Here is a 14,881-nt window from a genome sequence, read left to right as displayed (position 1 = left end):
TTTGTCCATCTGTTGCCCTCATCATTCTCAAAACATTTGCTTGCTACTTGAACCCTTGGGATCAGCTCCTCCTTTTTTCCTTCCCTTCCTTCCCCACTCCCCCCTCCCTCATGAACCCTTGATAATTTATAAATTATTATTTTGTCATATTTTACACTGTCCGATGTCTCCCTTCACCCACCTTTCTGTTGTCCGTCCCCCAGGGAGGAGCCATTGAATTCTTTCAGATCATTAACCCATGGGGCCCTCAGGCAGAATGCCTTGGGCAGTTGATGGCCCCCACCCGGAGGAGGAGGTGTGTCCCTGATGGAGTCATACTGGGGACAGGACAGGGGTCTCCATGAGTCGTGCCCTATTAGTCTCACCCTGATTGCCTTGGTTGGAAGGCCCTGGCCCAATCTCGTACCATAATGTACTTGCCCCATTCGCGGCCCGGTTCCTGCTTCTGGGATGCCATCCCTCTTTGTGCTTCTGTGATAGTTTCCTTTGCCATTCTGTAAGTGGTGTAGCTCAACCAGCCCTCGGACATCATTTTCACGTCGTGCTAATGACCTCCTGGTGGAGCCCTGGTGTCCTAGTGGTGATGTGTTGGGCTGTGATCCGCAGGGTCAGCAGTTCAAAACCACCAGCAGCTCTGAGGGAGCAAGACTAGGATTTCTACTCCTGTAAACATTACCTTCTCAGAAACCTGCAGGGGTCGCTAGGAGTCAGCAGTGACTTAATAGCCTCCTTCATCCAGATGATGTTTCTGTGTCTGGGTTGACGGTCTCTTTTAAAACTGAATAAGTGTTCTCCTTAAATTATAAAAATGAGCTGAGGGCAATTGTCAGGAATTCCTCTAGCATCCGTGCCTCCAAAAAGTATGGGTTCGGGGGGTTGGGGGGCAGGGAGAGGAGCTGACTCCAAGAGCTCCAACAGAAAGTAAATGTTTGCATAATGACAATGGTAACCTGTGTACAAATGTGCTTGACACGACGGATGGATGGATTGCTCAAAGAGCTATAAGAGCCCCCCATAAAATGATCTTTTGATAAAAAAAAGTCTGGGTTCCATCGGAATTTAAAATTCTGTTCTGCATTTTCATATTGATTAGGATTCTTCTATAGAATTTTTGCTCACAGCGGTCAGCAAAGGTGGCCAGGTACCATCCAGTTCTGGCCACGTGGAAACGATGTCGTGTGTCCTGTGGAGGACTAAGGTGTGCTTAACCCAAACCATGGTATAGTCAATGGCTTTATAGGCATTCAAAAGCCAGAAATGGATACAGAGGACATACAAAGAATCGATACATTTGAGTTACGGTGTTGGTAGAGTATTGAAGATGCCGTGAACTGCCCGAAGGACAAACAGATCTTATAAGGAGTATAGCTAGGGTGTTCCTTAGAAATGAGGGTAGAGAAGATGTGCCCCTGTGTTCATTACAGCAGTTTCTATAATAGGAAAAAGATGGAAACAATCACAAACCCAGGCTCCAGAAGAATGGATAAGCAAACTAGAGTATTCATACAGTGGACTACTCTGCATTCTTCAGAACAATGAGTCTGGGTAAGACCTCAAGACATGGACAAAATTAGAGAGCATTCTGCTCAGCGAGGTAAGGCAATCTCGTAAAGATAGATGTTTTATGACGCCATTATTATAGAGGGTGAAAAAGGGAAGTGATTTTCACACTAAAGCAGCGGTTCTCAACCTTTGGGGGTTCAAATGACCCTTTTCTACGGGTTGCCTGATTTATAATAGTAGCAAAATGACAGTTATGAAGTAGCAATGAAAATAATTTTATGGTTGGGGGGGTCACCGCAACATGAGGGCCTATGTTAAAGGGTCACGGCATTAGGGAGGTTGAGAACCACTGCACTAAAGGATAGGGCTGTGAAGACGATGATGAAGTTGTGGGAGGACTTGGAGGGAAAGGGAAGGGAAGGGACATGCAAATGAGGAGGGAGGGAGGATGGGAAACAAAGAACCACCTCTGGGGGTCAATGGGATCCTGTCACTCGTGGGGTGAGTTGGGCTATGCACATACATAGAGTATGCGTTTCTTTGTAGATAACAAATAAACATCCACATGTACAAATAAACAAAAACAATCATGTTTTGAAGACAGAGCAGGGTCACAGCCTTGACAATCTCTGGCTCCCTTCCCATCAGGTCTATGCTCTGGTCCGAGCGGCTCCACAAGAGGAGCGGCAAACTGAAGTGGATTTGGTTTGCTCTGTGACATGCAAATTGGATTCAAAGGGGAAAAAAAAAGAAAGAAGCGAGGGCCGAGAGACTTCTCCCACGTCCTTGGAACGTGTTATCAGGAGGACCGGGCCCTGGAGAAAGGCTTCATGTCTGATACGGAGAGGCGCAGCCAGGAAGCGGAGGATTGGCGCAGCAGCCACAGCCAGGGGCTCACACTCCCAAGGTGAACCCAGAGCAATCCGAAGGTGCTGTTTGGAAAGGGGAAAGATGGTGTGTTATTGGCTTCGTCTATAAAGCAAAGGAGATAGGAGTTCATTACTTTAACTGCCTCCCTAAACAAAGGGGGGAAAGGGTTTTTTTATACATTCATTAAAAAAATGTCTTTTAACCCTGCCATTGAGCTGGTGCTGACTCAGCAAGCCGTCCAGGGCCGAACAGAACTGCCCAAGCGGGTTTTCAGAGACCAGCAAGCTTCATGGAATCAGGAAGCCTCGGCCTGCTTTCAAAAAGCGGCTGGGGTCTCCAACTGCCATCTTCCGGCTGGCAGCGCAGCTGGCGTCGGGGGTCCTACGTTGGGCTGCTAGCTCAAAGGTCAGCAGGTGAAAACCCCAGACTTCCTACTAGTCCAGAGCGTGTCTTGAAACCCACGCCCACCGGGACATTCCCCTCTCCTATGGGGTCAAGATGAGTGCACATGGACTTGACGGCAGCGAGTTTGGCTCTTGTCTACATCAGACACGGGAAGGAAAGGGGAGGCTGCCACGGGACTCTCTACAGTCGTGAATTTACATCACAGGGCATTCGCCAGCAAGTATCGTGTCTTCAGTGATCCGTTGGACACCTCATGATCACACAGGCTGATATGTTGTTCCATGTGGCCTTTGTTGCTTCTGAGCTAGATGGCCGCTTGTTTACCTTCAAGCCTTTAAAACCCCAGATGCTATGTCTTTTGATAGCCGGGCACCATCAGCTTTCTTCACCACATTTGCTTATTCACCCGCTTTTTCTTCAGCGGTTGTGTCGGGAAGGTGCGCATCATAGAATGCCAATTTACTAGAAGAAAGTATTCTTGTGTTGAGGGAGTACTTGAGTGGAGGCCCAATGTCCTTCTGCTACCTTAATACTAAACCTATAAATGTAGGCTCATAGATCTATTTCCCCATCCTCATATAAATATATTTGCATATGTACATGTCTTTATCTAGACCTCTCTAAATGCCCTTTGCCTCCCAGCTCTTTCCTCTATTTCCCTTGATTCTCCTCCTGTCCCACTATCATGCTCAGTCCCCACCAGGATTTCAGCACTTCCTCTTTGTTACGTTCCCCTTGATCATGCCCTACCAGGTCTTCCACACCGACCTCCCTACCAATTTGGATCACTTGTTGTTCCCTTGTTCCTGGGTTATAAATAAAATTTTTTAAGTAAAAATAAAATATACAGAATATATGTAGCAAAATAAAACAGAGTCATTCACAAAACCACCATGGCATGTGAACCAAGAAATGTGACAAATTCCATTTTGTGCGCCCCCACCTCCTATCAGAAATAACCTTTTTTTTTTTTCCCCCCAGAAATAAACATTTAAAAGGTCACTCATCACATTCAGATTAAAACCGAGAAACCCAAATAATTGTCTCCATAAATACAGAAAGGACATTTGATGAATTTCAAAGCCCATTCATGATTAAAAACCAAACTATCAACCTGTGTAAACTTGGACTTTCTTAACCTAATAAGGAGTATCCCTGGAGAGAATAGGACGCAGTGTCCTTACCGTCAGGCAGGAGAAGCGCCGGCATGAAATGCGGACGGCTGTGTGCTCAGTTTCTCCATCTGTGGCCTGGGGGTCCGGGACAGGAACTCGGAACCACGCGCTACCTGGTGACTCCCTACTGTGAAGAGCAGACAGCAACTCAACTCAGGCCCAAGTACCACACATGTGGAGGCGGCCAGCTCCTTTGACGTCTACCTCGAGTGGCTTTCTGAACCCCACTAGGGCGGTATGGAATTTGAGAAGCGGAGGGGTGACAAGTGGGAAAGCCTCGCCCCTGACGGGGTGCTCTGCCTGGCTGCACGCCTGTGGGGTTCCCCAGCTCCCCGTCCTCCGGGGTGTGTAAATCCTCCCTGCCCTGGGAAACAGACCATCGGCTTTGGGCCTGTCCTTTTCCCTTCCCTGTCTCCCAACCCCACAGGATGACTCCAAGGAAGGTTCTACATTCCCCGCACGAGCAACGAAGGGTCATCGGCCTTCTCCGGTGTAGAAGCCTCTCAGAGAACATGCTGGAAAGCCACTAGGAATCCCCCTGTCCTTTGTGTCAGTTGGAACACCATCCATGCATCCTTGCAGGATGTACAGAGAGAACGTCTTGCGTGATTCACGGACCACGTGACCGAGGACCTGGGACTGTTTATAAAGCCCAGCCTCTGAGAAGGATTGCCTCCTGACACGAAAGCTAATGTTCAAACTTCAGCTCCGACCAAGCGCTAGTTGATCGGAGGCACCATCGATCCGCACTAAACCTAGACTTTCCGGACTGGTGAGTGTTTGCAGGTAGAGTGCCCGATGAAAATTCAATTCTGCCGGGATGTGGTTCTTGTTGCGGCTAACGGCCGTCCTGTGGAGTCCTCATTCACTGTGACCCATGCACAAGAGAAGACAAGGCTGCCTCCCCCTGCACCACGATTGCTGTCATTCACGGGGTTCCCCTGAGTCACCTGTGGGGCTCTCTTCCTGGTCTGGCTTGGTCTGGAAGCCCCGCTGAGGCCTGCTCAGCATTACAGCACAGGGCTGAGGGCCAAGCGTGAAGTTCTGTCTCCTGCATGGAAGGTGAGAATTATACCTCGGACCCACCACTGCCCCCTTCTACCCAGTATCCACCACCAACTACCACCGGTTGCTGTGCGCTCTGACTCACAGCAACCTCACCCAGGTCAGAGCAGAACAGACCTGAGCTCCGGAACGTTCCAGGGATTGGTTTTTCCCAAGCAGATCACCTTCCACAATGTCGAAATTTAACAGTAAGACTAGGCCACCTGGGATGTTTGGCCAGCTTGCAATGCCATGGAAGCCAGCGGTCTTTCTGCATCAGCCTGTCAGAGCCAAGGTTCCTGCTCCCTGGTTGGGATGTATCCCAGGGGTCTCTTTCTTGTGTGCCCCAGTCAATTTCTCCTAAGGAATCCACTCCTCTAACCTCTGTCACCCTAGATTAGCATTCTTGGTTTTGAACTTTGAACACATGAAACCATGTAGAAATTCACTAGGAAAAACATCAAGTATGTCAGACACAAAACCCAACTCTCTGCCGATGAGTTGATCCTGACTGGTACCAAAATGTGTTAGACAGCGTTCTCTAGAGAGATAAAACCAAATTGCTGATAATTTAATATATTTATTTATAAAGATAAGTAGATATATAACAAGGAATGAACTGTTAAGTCATATACAGTTAAATATATAATACAAGAAAGAAACAGTTAAATTATAAAACACTACAAATGGCTCAATTCAACTCACTGCCGTGAGAGAGATGTGAGAGACTAGCAGTCCTTCCAGTCCAATCTGCTGCCAGATCTTCCTCTATTTATAGAGAGAGCTAGGCTATGTCAGCACAGCAGCCAATCAGAAGGCAGGTCACCAACTGCCAGCCAGGTCACCAACTGCCAGCCAGGTCACCAACTGCCAGTCCCCAGCTCCAGCGATGTCTTAAAGGGACCTCAACTTACAGCGACACAGTCCACAGGCTAGGGGTCCCCCAGGTAGTGTAGCCTTTAAATTGAGGCACAGAACAAGCAAGGCAGCCGCACACTGGTCCGATGATCAAAGAGTGAGAGACAAGAAAGGCGAGACTCACCAAGGCATTTATCTCTCTGCCCTTCAGTTAATCCCACTTGTGTTTATCGGCCAGGCTGGCACAATAAACTATTTCACAGGGCGACCCTGTAGGACGGGGTAGAACTGCCCCTCGGGGTTCCTGAGACTGTCACTCTTTACAGGAGTACAAAGCCTCCTCTTTCTCCCACAGAGCAAGTGGTGGTTTGGAACTGAAGACCTTGCAGTTAGCAGCCCAACAAGCAACCACGACACCACCAGGGCTCCTATCACGTATGTAGAAGAGTTAAACATGGAACATAATCAAAACCCATGGAGGCACCATCTAGATGTGTACCGTTCAGTAGCCATTGATGGCCATAAACTTGGGGGGCTGCAAATTAAGATGTGGTACAGTGAGAAAGTCCACAGTGGATTGCAAGTCTAGGTACAGCTTCATGTGAAATAGCTCCTTAATTTCCTTAGAAAGAGTCCATGCTGAATGATAAGATTTGGGTATGTTAGTTTTAACACAAAGGGTCTCATAGCTGTCTCAGATGGTCTGTTGGAGGTGGGCCAAGGAAGTGAGACTCATACAGGAAAGCCAGAAAACAATAGTATTCAACACCCAGAGACCTCAAAGAGGGCACCACAGCATGCTTCCAGGCAGGGCCACCCAGGGGGCTGCACCTAGCCAACCACAAGGTCAGCAGTTCAAAACCACCCACAGTTAGCTCCATGGGAAAAAGAGGAGGCTTTCGACTCCTGTGAAGAGTGGCAGTCTCAGGCACCCCCAGAGGCAGTTCTACCCTGCCCTACAGGGTCACTGCGGATCGGAATGAACTCAATGGTGGTGACTTTGGGATTCCGTTTGGGTGGGAAGGGCTTAGGTAGGGCGAGCAGGATGAGGTCTTAGTGGCCTGTTTAGTGCATTAGTGTGGGGAAAGGGAACTGTTTTCAGCACAGGCACCCACATAGGTCATGGCTGGGTGGGGCAAGGAGTAATTAGAATCGTTGAGAGTAGGTTGCAAGATAAGTAATGGGTCCTTATCACTATGTGGCATGGGCAGGCAAGCCACTGAGAACCCTTAACTGTTGAGAGACTGGGTGGAAAGATAGGAGGTGAGGTGAAAGGGCAGCTAGGAGTTAACAGATGCTGGGGCTGCAAATCAAGTAAGCCACAATTGGCCTCGTGGCAGTGGGATAAATTGGGTTAAATGATACATATTATTAAAGTTTATTTGACCTGTAGCCTTCTTTGCTAAATGTTGCTCCCAGTCCAGCCTCACTGACCTCCTCCCAGCTCCTCAGGGACACTGGACCTCTAAGCCTTTGCACTTTCCACCCTGGGGCCTGGAGCTCTTCTCCCTGTCTGCTCTGACCTAATCCCTCCTCCACCTTTCTCTTTTCCTTCCCTCCTCCCCTTTCATTTCCCTCGCCCTCCTCCCCTCCTTCTTTAACAGTTTGAGTTATCAATCACACGCTATGCAATTAAATGACTTCATATGTGCATCGGTTTCTTCCAAACAAAACATGTTGCAGCATGTCTCTGCGACTAGTGGAGGACTGTGGACAAGTCCTAGCACAGAATGTGCTTCGTCTCATTAGGGCGCCTCAAAAAAAAAAAAATCCCATTACAACAGTGGCTTCCAGGGGGATCTGCTGGCCAGTCGCAGTCAAGGAAGAGAGGTCCTCTCAGAAGGCTCTGGCGACTGCTTTTTGGATTTTACTCCAAAGGAGCTTCCTGATAGGTTCTCTGGTGGAGCACAGAACGATCACGGGGCTTATTGTGAGGAGGATGACCGGGAACGGAAGACCTTCTGGATGAGACGAAAAGGCCAGGGACACGTTGCGCGGCGAGGAATCCTTCCCTCCACAAAGACGCACCAGCTCCTCCTTGGAGGGCACCAAGGGCTCTCGGGGGAAAATGGCTCCCGGAAACCCCACAGCCCTGACCTCGACCTTGCCCACTTCCTCGCGCTCCCCAAACTCAGAGAACATGAAAAAGACACATTCCTGGAGGCCCTCAAAGATGCCCAGACTGTGGTTTTGACATAGTGTCAATCAAAGAGGGCAGAGCTCTCCAGGAGAGGGTCAAAGAGATAGCGAGGCCACCTTCTGAAGGGTACAGACCTAGATGGAGAATCTCTGGAGGAAGAATGGCTTCACGTTTGCGTATTTTTGTTTAATTTAGGTTTCTATGACTTGGTAGCCATATTTCGGACCTACCTTCATAGGTACATGTGAACTCTCAAAATGCACTCCCATGCAGTCTGTGCCCACCTGTGTGCTGCCCTGTCATTTCCCAGACCGTCACTCGACAGGAGCAAGTGGCCGTGTCTGTCTCAGCACAGCGGCTGGTGGTTTCGAACCACTGGCCTTTTGGTCAGCAGCCCAACTGCTGTGCAACTACCACGCCACCAGGGCTCCCATGGACCTGTGACAGGGGTCTTAAAAAGTCATGGAAAATGGAATGAAAAGTTAATAGAAATTTCCCATGAATGAAACGCGTCCCCCCCGGCCCCCCGCCCCCACCCCTACCCCCCAGACAAGGGGATTTCAAAGAGTTCATGGACATTTCCATGATCATTTCTTTTCATTTTCCCATGAACCTTTTGAAGGCCCCTCATATATAGCAATGTAAGCATCTGCAGGTGACTTCCCAGAAGGGTTCAAGGAAGCTGTTTGTGGCATCAGGGCTTGCATTTGCTTCAGCCACATGCTCCCCTGCTTAGTGGGAGGACAAGGGAACCCTGGGGTGGGTAGTGGGGATGTGCTGGGCTGTGATCCCGAGGTTGGCAGTTTGAAACCACCAGCTGTTTTGTGGGAGAAAGATGGGGCACTGTGCTCCCATAAACAGTTATAGTCTTGAGAACTCACAGGGGCCGTTTCCGAGAGGGTCCCTAGGAGATTTTTAGAAGGAGACCAGATAGCCTGATTCATCACACTTAAGCCAGAAGGGAGTTAAACTAACTCAGCACTAGGGCTGAGGCAGAAGCCAAGGGTCAAGGGCCCAGCCAGGATCTACCACATCGGCCTTCAGATGTGCACCGTGTTGTCCGCAGAGCCAAGCCTAAGCTACAGAAAGCCAGGTCAAGTAGGGCCTGCCCGACACACAGCCCCCCTTCCCGCCCCCAATAGAGTAACTATCAAACGTGGCAAATAATGTGCAACGTGTGTGATTGAGAATAACCTGAGGGCTCCGAACGTGCCGTTGGGGAAGGTGAGACAAACCAAGAGCAAAATCCAAACGTGAGTCATCTTAGACTAGAATTCAAGGTCACATTAAACATTTATTATGTAATATTTATATAGCCCAGCCCTGTTGGCTAAAGGGTCTAAAAACAATGAGACACCACAGAACATTGAGCTTAGCTCGTGCTCAGATCTTGGTTTCTAATTATACGTTTCCATAAGAGAAAGCAGACTTTCTTCAGAGAAAGGGCTAGTGAGTGATCCGCGTTGGGTGCCTGCGGGTGCCTGAAACAGCCTGTGCCAGCGAGCAGGGATTTACAAGCTGAGGGAGCCACTCGAGGCTGGCTGAGAAGTCTGGACAAATCGGAAACAACGTCAGCACTAGCATGGACAATGACTTACTGGATTGTAAGACATTAAATTAAAAAATAATGCAGGAGTAAGGAGTGCACAAGAGACAGAAAAGGCAAGCCCATTCTTCCAGGAGAGTATAATTAAAAAAAGGGTGAGGAGGGGGAAAGAGAGGAGCTGATACCAAGGGCTCAAGTAGAAAACGTTTTGGAAATGATGAGGGCAACGTGTGGACAAATATGCTTTGATGCAGTTGATGTATGGAATGTTATAAGAGCTGTACGAACCCCCCACAAAATGATTTTAAAATAAATAAATTAAATAAAAACAGAGTGAAGCTACAAATGCTGTTTTGAACCCAAGGTGTTAATAATCGATTCAGGTAACAACCACCAACAGATATGAAGTCCTTAGGGTGGAAGTTTGATGGGAAACAGGTAAAGGAATAAAGTCTCTTAAGGACCAGCACAAAGCTGGTTCCTGTGAGACAGATGAAAAACGCCCCAAAAGTTCGTCTTTTGAGAGCAGCTGTGTCACTCGATCACCCCTGACATCAACTCTGCCGCCCCCCAGGATTCTCCCATCATTGGCTTCGGTCCTTCACTGCTGCCCGGTCTTCCAGACTAACAGTTGAGGGACTGAGTAGAGAAGCAACTGGAACAAGTCAGGATACAGTTCGCTGATCAGGACAGCCCTGCTTGCCCTCTGCCTTCAGACTCTACGCCCTGGGTGAGCAGATCTCCTGGCTGCCCCATCTTGAACCGGTGTTTTGCTGGCTGCCTCGTTCCGCCTCCTCCCTCTCTGGGTCTCCCTTTAAGTCAAGCAGTAGGGCAACACTGACCAGTCCCTGCATTAGGATTCCATGTGTCTCATTTGCCAGGCCTCCCCTGGCCACACACACAAAGGTGCCATGCACTTTATTTATATTAGTAGCAAGCTAGCCAGTCCCCTTGGGGTGCCACAACTGCCTCATTGGGAGAATCCCGCCAGTGGAGTGGACAGAGTTACAAAGTCGAGGGCTGTTGTTTTTGTTAAGGAACGTCCAGTCCCTCCCAACCCACAGAAACCCGAGGTGGGATAGAATGAAACTGCCCAGTCCCACATGATCCTCACAGTAGTGGTTATGTTCCAGCCCTGGTTGCAGCCAAGAGACGTAGTAAGTACGTAATTGCACTACATGGGCTATTTATAAAATCCTAAAATATCCTTGCATGAAGATTTAAAAAGATAATTTATAGTTGAGAAGCCTCACACTATGACCTGAATCAAGTGTTCACATCACCAGCAATGGGATGAATTGACATCATGTGTCTCCTGCTGCAAGGTACTGAGAAGGACACAACATCATGTCACTGTTATTCCAGCCCAAAATGTGTCACTTGACTTTAATCCTGAGATGGAAAACAATAGATCTAAATTTAGGGACCATTATGGGTTGAATTGTGTCTCCTCAAGACAGATGTTTTAAACCCCAATCCAGCGGTGGGATTCAAATACTTTAACAACTGGCTCACTGTGCTAAAGACCATTTTAAGCATTAAAAAATAAACCAATAGACTGAAAGGTAGTTCATTATTTCATACAGCTAATGCTTAAATAAGAACAATAAAATAGGTACACAGAATTAAATGATAAGAGTTTTAAAATATTAATCAAATAAGCAAATGTGGCCAAGAAAGTTGATGGTGCCCAGCTATCAAAATACATAGAATCTGTTAAAGACTTGAAGATAAATAAGTGGCCACCTAGCAGAGAAGCAACCAAGTCCACATGGAAGAAGCACATCAGCCTGTGTGATCATGAGGTGTTGATGGGATCAGAGATTAGGCATCAAAGACCCAGAACAAAAAATCATATCAATGCGAATGCGGGGGAGGGTGGAGTGGAGACCCAAAGCCCATCTGTGGACAATTGGACATCCCCTTACAGAAGGGTCACCAGGAAGAGACAAGCCAGTCAGGGTGTAGTATAGCACTGATGAAACATACAACTTTCCTCTAGTTCTTTAATGCTCCCCACCCACACACATTATGACCCCACTCTACCTTACAAATCCAGCTAGACCAGAGCATGTACAGATAAGAGCTCATGACACAGGGAATCCAGGAGAGATAAACCCCCCTCAGTATCAATACTGATTAGGGGAAGGGGAAGGTAGGGGAGAAAGGGGAAACCTATCACAATGATCTACATATACCCCCCTCCCAGGGGGACGGACAACAGAAAAGTGGATGAAGGGAGACAGCAGTTGGTGTAAGTCATGAAAAAAATAATAATTTACAAATTATCAAGGGTTCATGAGGGAGGGAGTATGGTGGATGCTCTGGGAAAGCCCTCGAGCTGCGTCCAAGTGCTCATCATTTGTCCTCTGGCTCCCGGGGGCCCTATGGCCTGCTGATCACCAGGTGGATTCGTCGGCCGCCACATGATGCGAGTCAGGAGAAGCCTCCAGCCTGATGTCTGACCCACGAACTCGGGAGTTGCCAGCCCCTACCATCACACCAACGGTTTTCTGGAGATTACTCTCTCTCTATGTACATATAAGCTTCACTGATTTTGCTTCTCCGGAGAAACAAGCCTAAGATAAATTGGCCAAGGAATCCAACCTCAGTCCCCAGCCCGGCAGGCAGAGTTCGGCCACTGAGCCACTCTGCCCCCCTGCCAGATGGAAAGAAACGGAGAAGATACGGCCACCAAATGCAAGATGGGATCCTGGATCTGGAAAAACGATAGATTGTAAAGGCTATTTTGGACAGAACCAGACAACTATGAATACAGCTCGCACACTAGATAACGGTGGGGTCGTGGGTTATGCACTGGGCTGCCTGCCCAAAGGTCAGCAATGCAAGGTCACCAGTTGCTTTGAGGGAGAGTAATGAAGCTCTCCACACCCGCAAGGAGTTCTAATCGCATGGTTTGGTGAGAGGACAGACTGTGGAGGAGCCAGGGTGTGCAAGGAAGCCGTGTGGAAAACAGGACTGGAACTATACATGTAGATATGAGAGGGCTTCCGAGAGTTTATGGGGAAAATTGGAATTAAAAGAATAAAAAATTTCCACAAACTTAAAAACAAAAAAGTCTTATTGGCACATAATCCACATATCATATACTAGTCCAATCATATCAAGAAGAGTTGGACAATCATTACCCCAATCCGTTTTCCCCCCATGAACTTCTGAAGCTCCTTAATACACATGTAAGAATCACAACGAGAGAGTATTGAGGGCCCAGGAGAGGAGAGGAGGGCTGAGGAATGAGGGCCCAGGACAGGGCCTTGAGGAATTCAGTTGTTTTTTGTGTGTTGTTCAGAAGTGTAAATAATGTTTCCTATGCTTGATGCAGACGTGTATGGTGATGGGGGGAAGTGGACACTGGATTGGCAGCCCACTTGTCCTGGTCTGCCTGGGGCTGTGCCAGTTTTAGAGTCGCTGAGTGATGCAGATGGTCAATGCGCTCACTGCTAACTGGCCGACCGCCTAACCCACAGTCCACGGGGGTCCTTTGGGAGGGGTCCTGTGGACCTCCATGGTCAATGACCATCCTGGGGAGTAGTCTCCATGGGTCCGCTCCTGGTTTGAGCAGGGAAATCCCACCTCTTTGGAACTTGTGCAGTTAAGGCAAACCAGGATGGCTCAGCACCCAAGTTCTGGTTCCTGTTCCCTCCCCAGCTGCTACTGCCTACCCAGAGAGGTTACAAGAAGGAGGAGGAGGAGGAGGAGGAGGAGGAGGAGGGAGAAGAAGAAGAAGAGGGGGAGGAGGGGGAAGAGGAGGAGGACAAGGGGGAGGGAGAGGAGGAGGAGGACAGGACAAGGGAGGAGACAAGCCAGTGAGAGTGTGATGTAGCAACAATGAAACATACAACTTTCCTCTAGTTCCTAAATGCTTCCTCCTCCCCCACTATCATGATCCGAATCCTACCTTGCAAGTCTGGCTAGACCAGAGGATGTACACTGGTACAGATAGGAACTGGAAACACAGGGAATTCAGGGTGGATGATCCCTTCAGGACTAGTGGTGTGAGTGGCGATACTGGGAAGGTGGAGGGAGAGTGGGTGGAAAGGGGGAACCGAATACCAGGATCTACATGTGACCTCCTCCCTGGGGGACGGACAACAGAAAAGTGGGTGAAGGAAGACGTCGGACAGGGCAAGATATGACAAAATAATAATTCATAAATTATCAAGGGCTCATGAGGGAGGGGGAAGTGGGGAGCAAGGGGAAAAATGAGGAGCTGATGCCAGGGGCTTGGTGGAGAGCAAATATTTTGAGAATGATGAGGGCACTGAATGTACAAATGTGCTTAACACAACTGATGTATGTATGGATCGTGATAAGAGCTGTATGAGCCCCTAATAAGACTATAAGAAGAAGAAGGAGGAGGAGGAGGAGAACCCCTGTGGGTTGGCAGCCCAGTGCCTGACCCACAGCACCCCCTACCTTACTGATGCCATGACATTCCAGCCCTGGTGGCACTGTCGGTTAGGCCTTGGGCTACTCACCCCAATACCAGTTCACACCCACCAGCCACTCGGGGGGAGAAAGACGGAGCTGTCTGGTGCGCCAAGGATTTATAGTCCCCAAAAAGAAAAAAAAAGATTGACAGTCCCAGAACCCGCCCCCCCCCCCCCCCCCCAGGGCTGCTGGGAGAGGACATCAACTCAATGGCAGTGGCTTAGTCCCACGGAGGCCTTGGAAGGAACAAAGTCGCCAGCAAACAAACACCCTGATTTCCTCTCACGATTCGGGGGGGGGGGAAATGGGGGAAGTCAAGAAAGAATAAAAAGGCAAGGAGTAAAAAACCTCACTGGCAAATTTCCTTTCGGTATTTTTCCTACGCATTTCCCAAGTCACTTCCGATCACTGTCCAAAAAAAAAGTTAATTTCCATGTTGGCCACAAATCAAGAACAAAAAGGTTAAGTATATTGAATTAATTTTCCAAGCCAAATGTAAGGGATTTGAGGATGAGCTGTTGTCTCCAAGGGTCCGCTCCCTGTTTTTTTCCATTAGCAGGTGTGATCACGGCTGACCGAGGCGGTAATTACTTTCCCTCACTCCCCAAGGCTTCCAGCTTTACAACTTGTTTTACGAATTTTACAAATTAAAATACTGCATTCACTCGATAACAAACCAAACAGAACAGAGATGTGGTAAAAGCAATTCCGCCTCACCCTTCCGGCCTGCCCTACCTCACCCTGCTCCTGTCTCCCAGAGGCAACCCCTTTCACCTATGTCTGTTGTTCAGTTTTTACCCAAATCCTAATCAAAATGCTCACACTTCTATTTCTTTACATAGGGACTTCCGTTCATATTGGTTTTCCAATACCAAACATCAGGTCTTT

Source organism: Echinops telfairi, unplaced genomic scaffold (genome assembly GCF_000313985.2).
Source record: "Echinops telfairi isolate 266 unplaced genomic scaffold, ASM31398v2 ScPeMD7_2010;HRSCAF=2546, whole genome shotgun sequence".
NCBI lineage: Eukaryota > Metazoa > Chordata > Mammalia > Afrosoricida > Tenrecidae > Echinops > Echinops telfairi.
Note: the sequence above shows the minus strand (reverse complement) of the source record.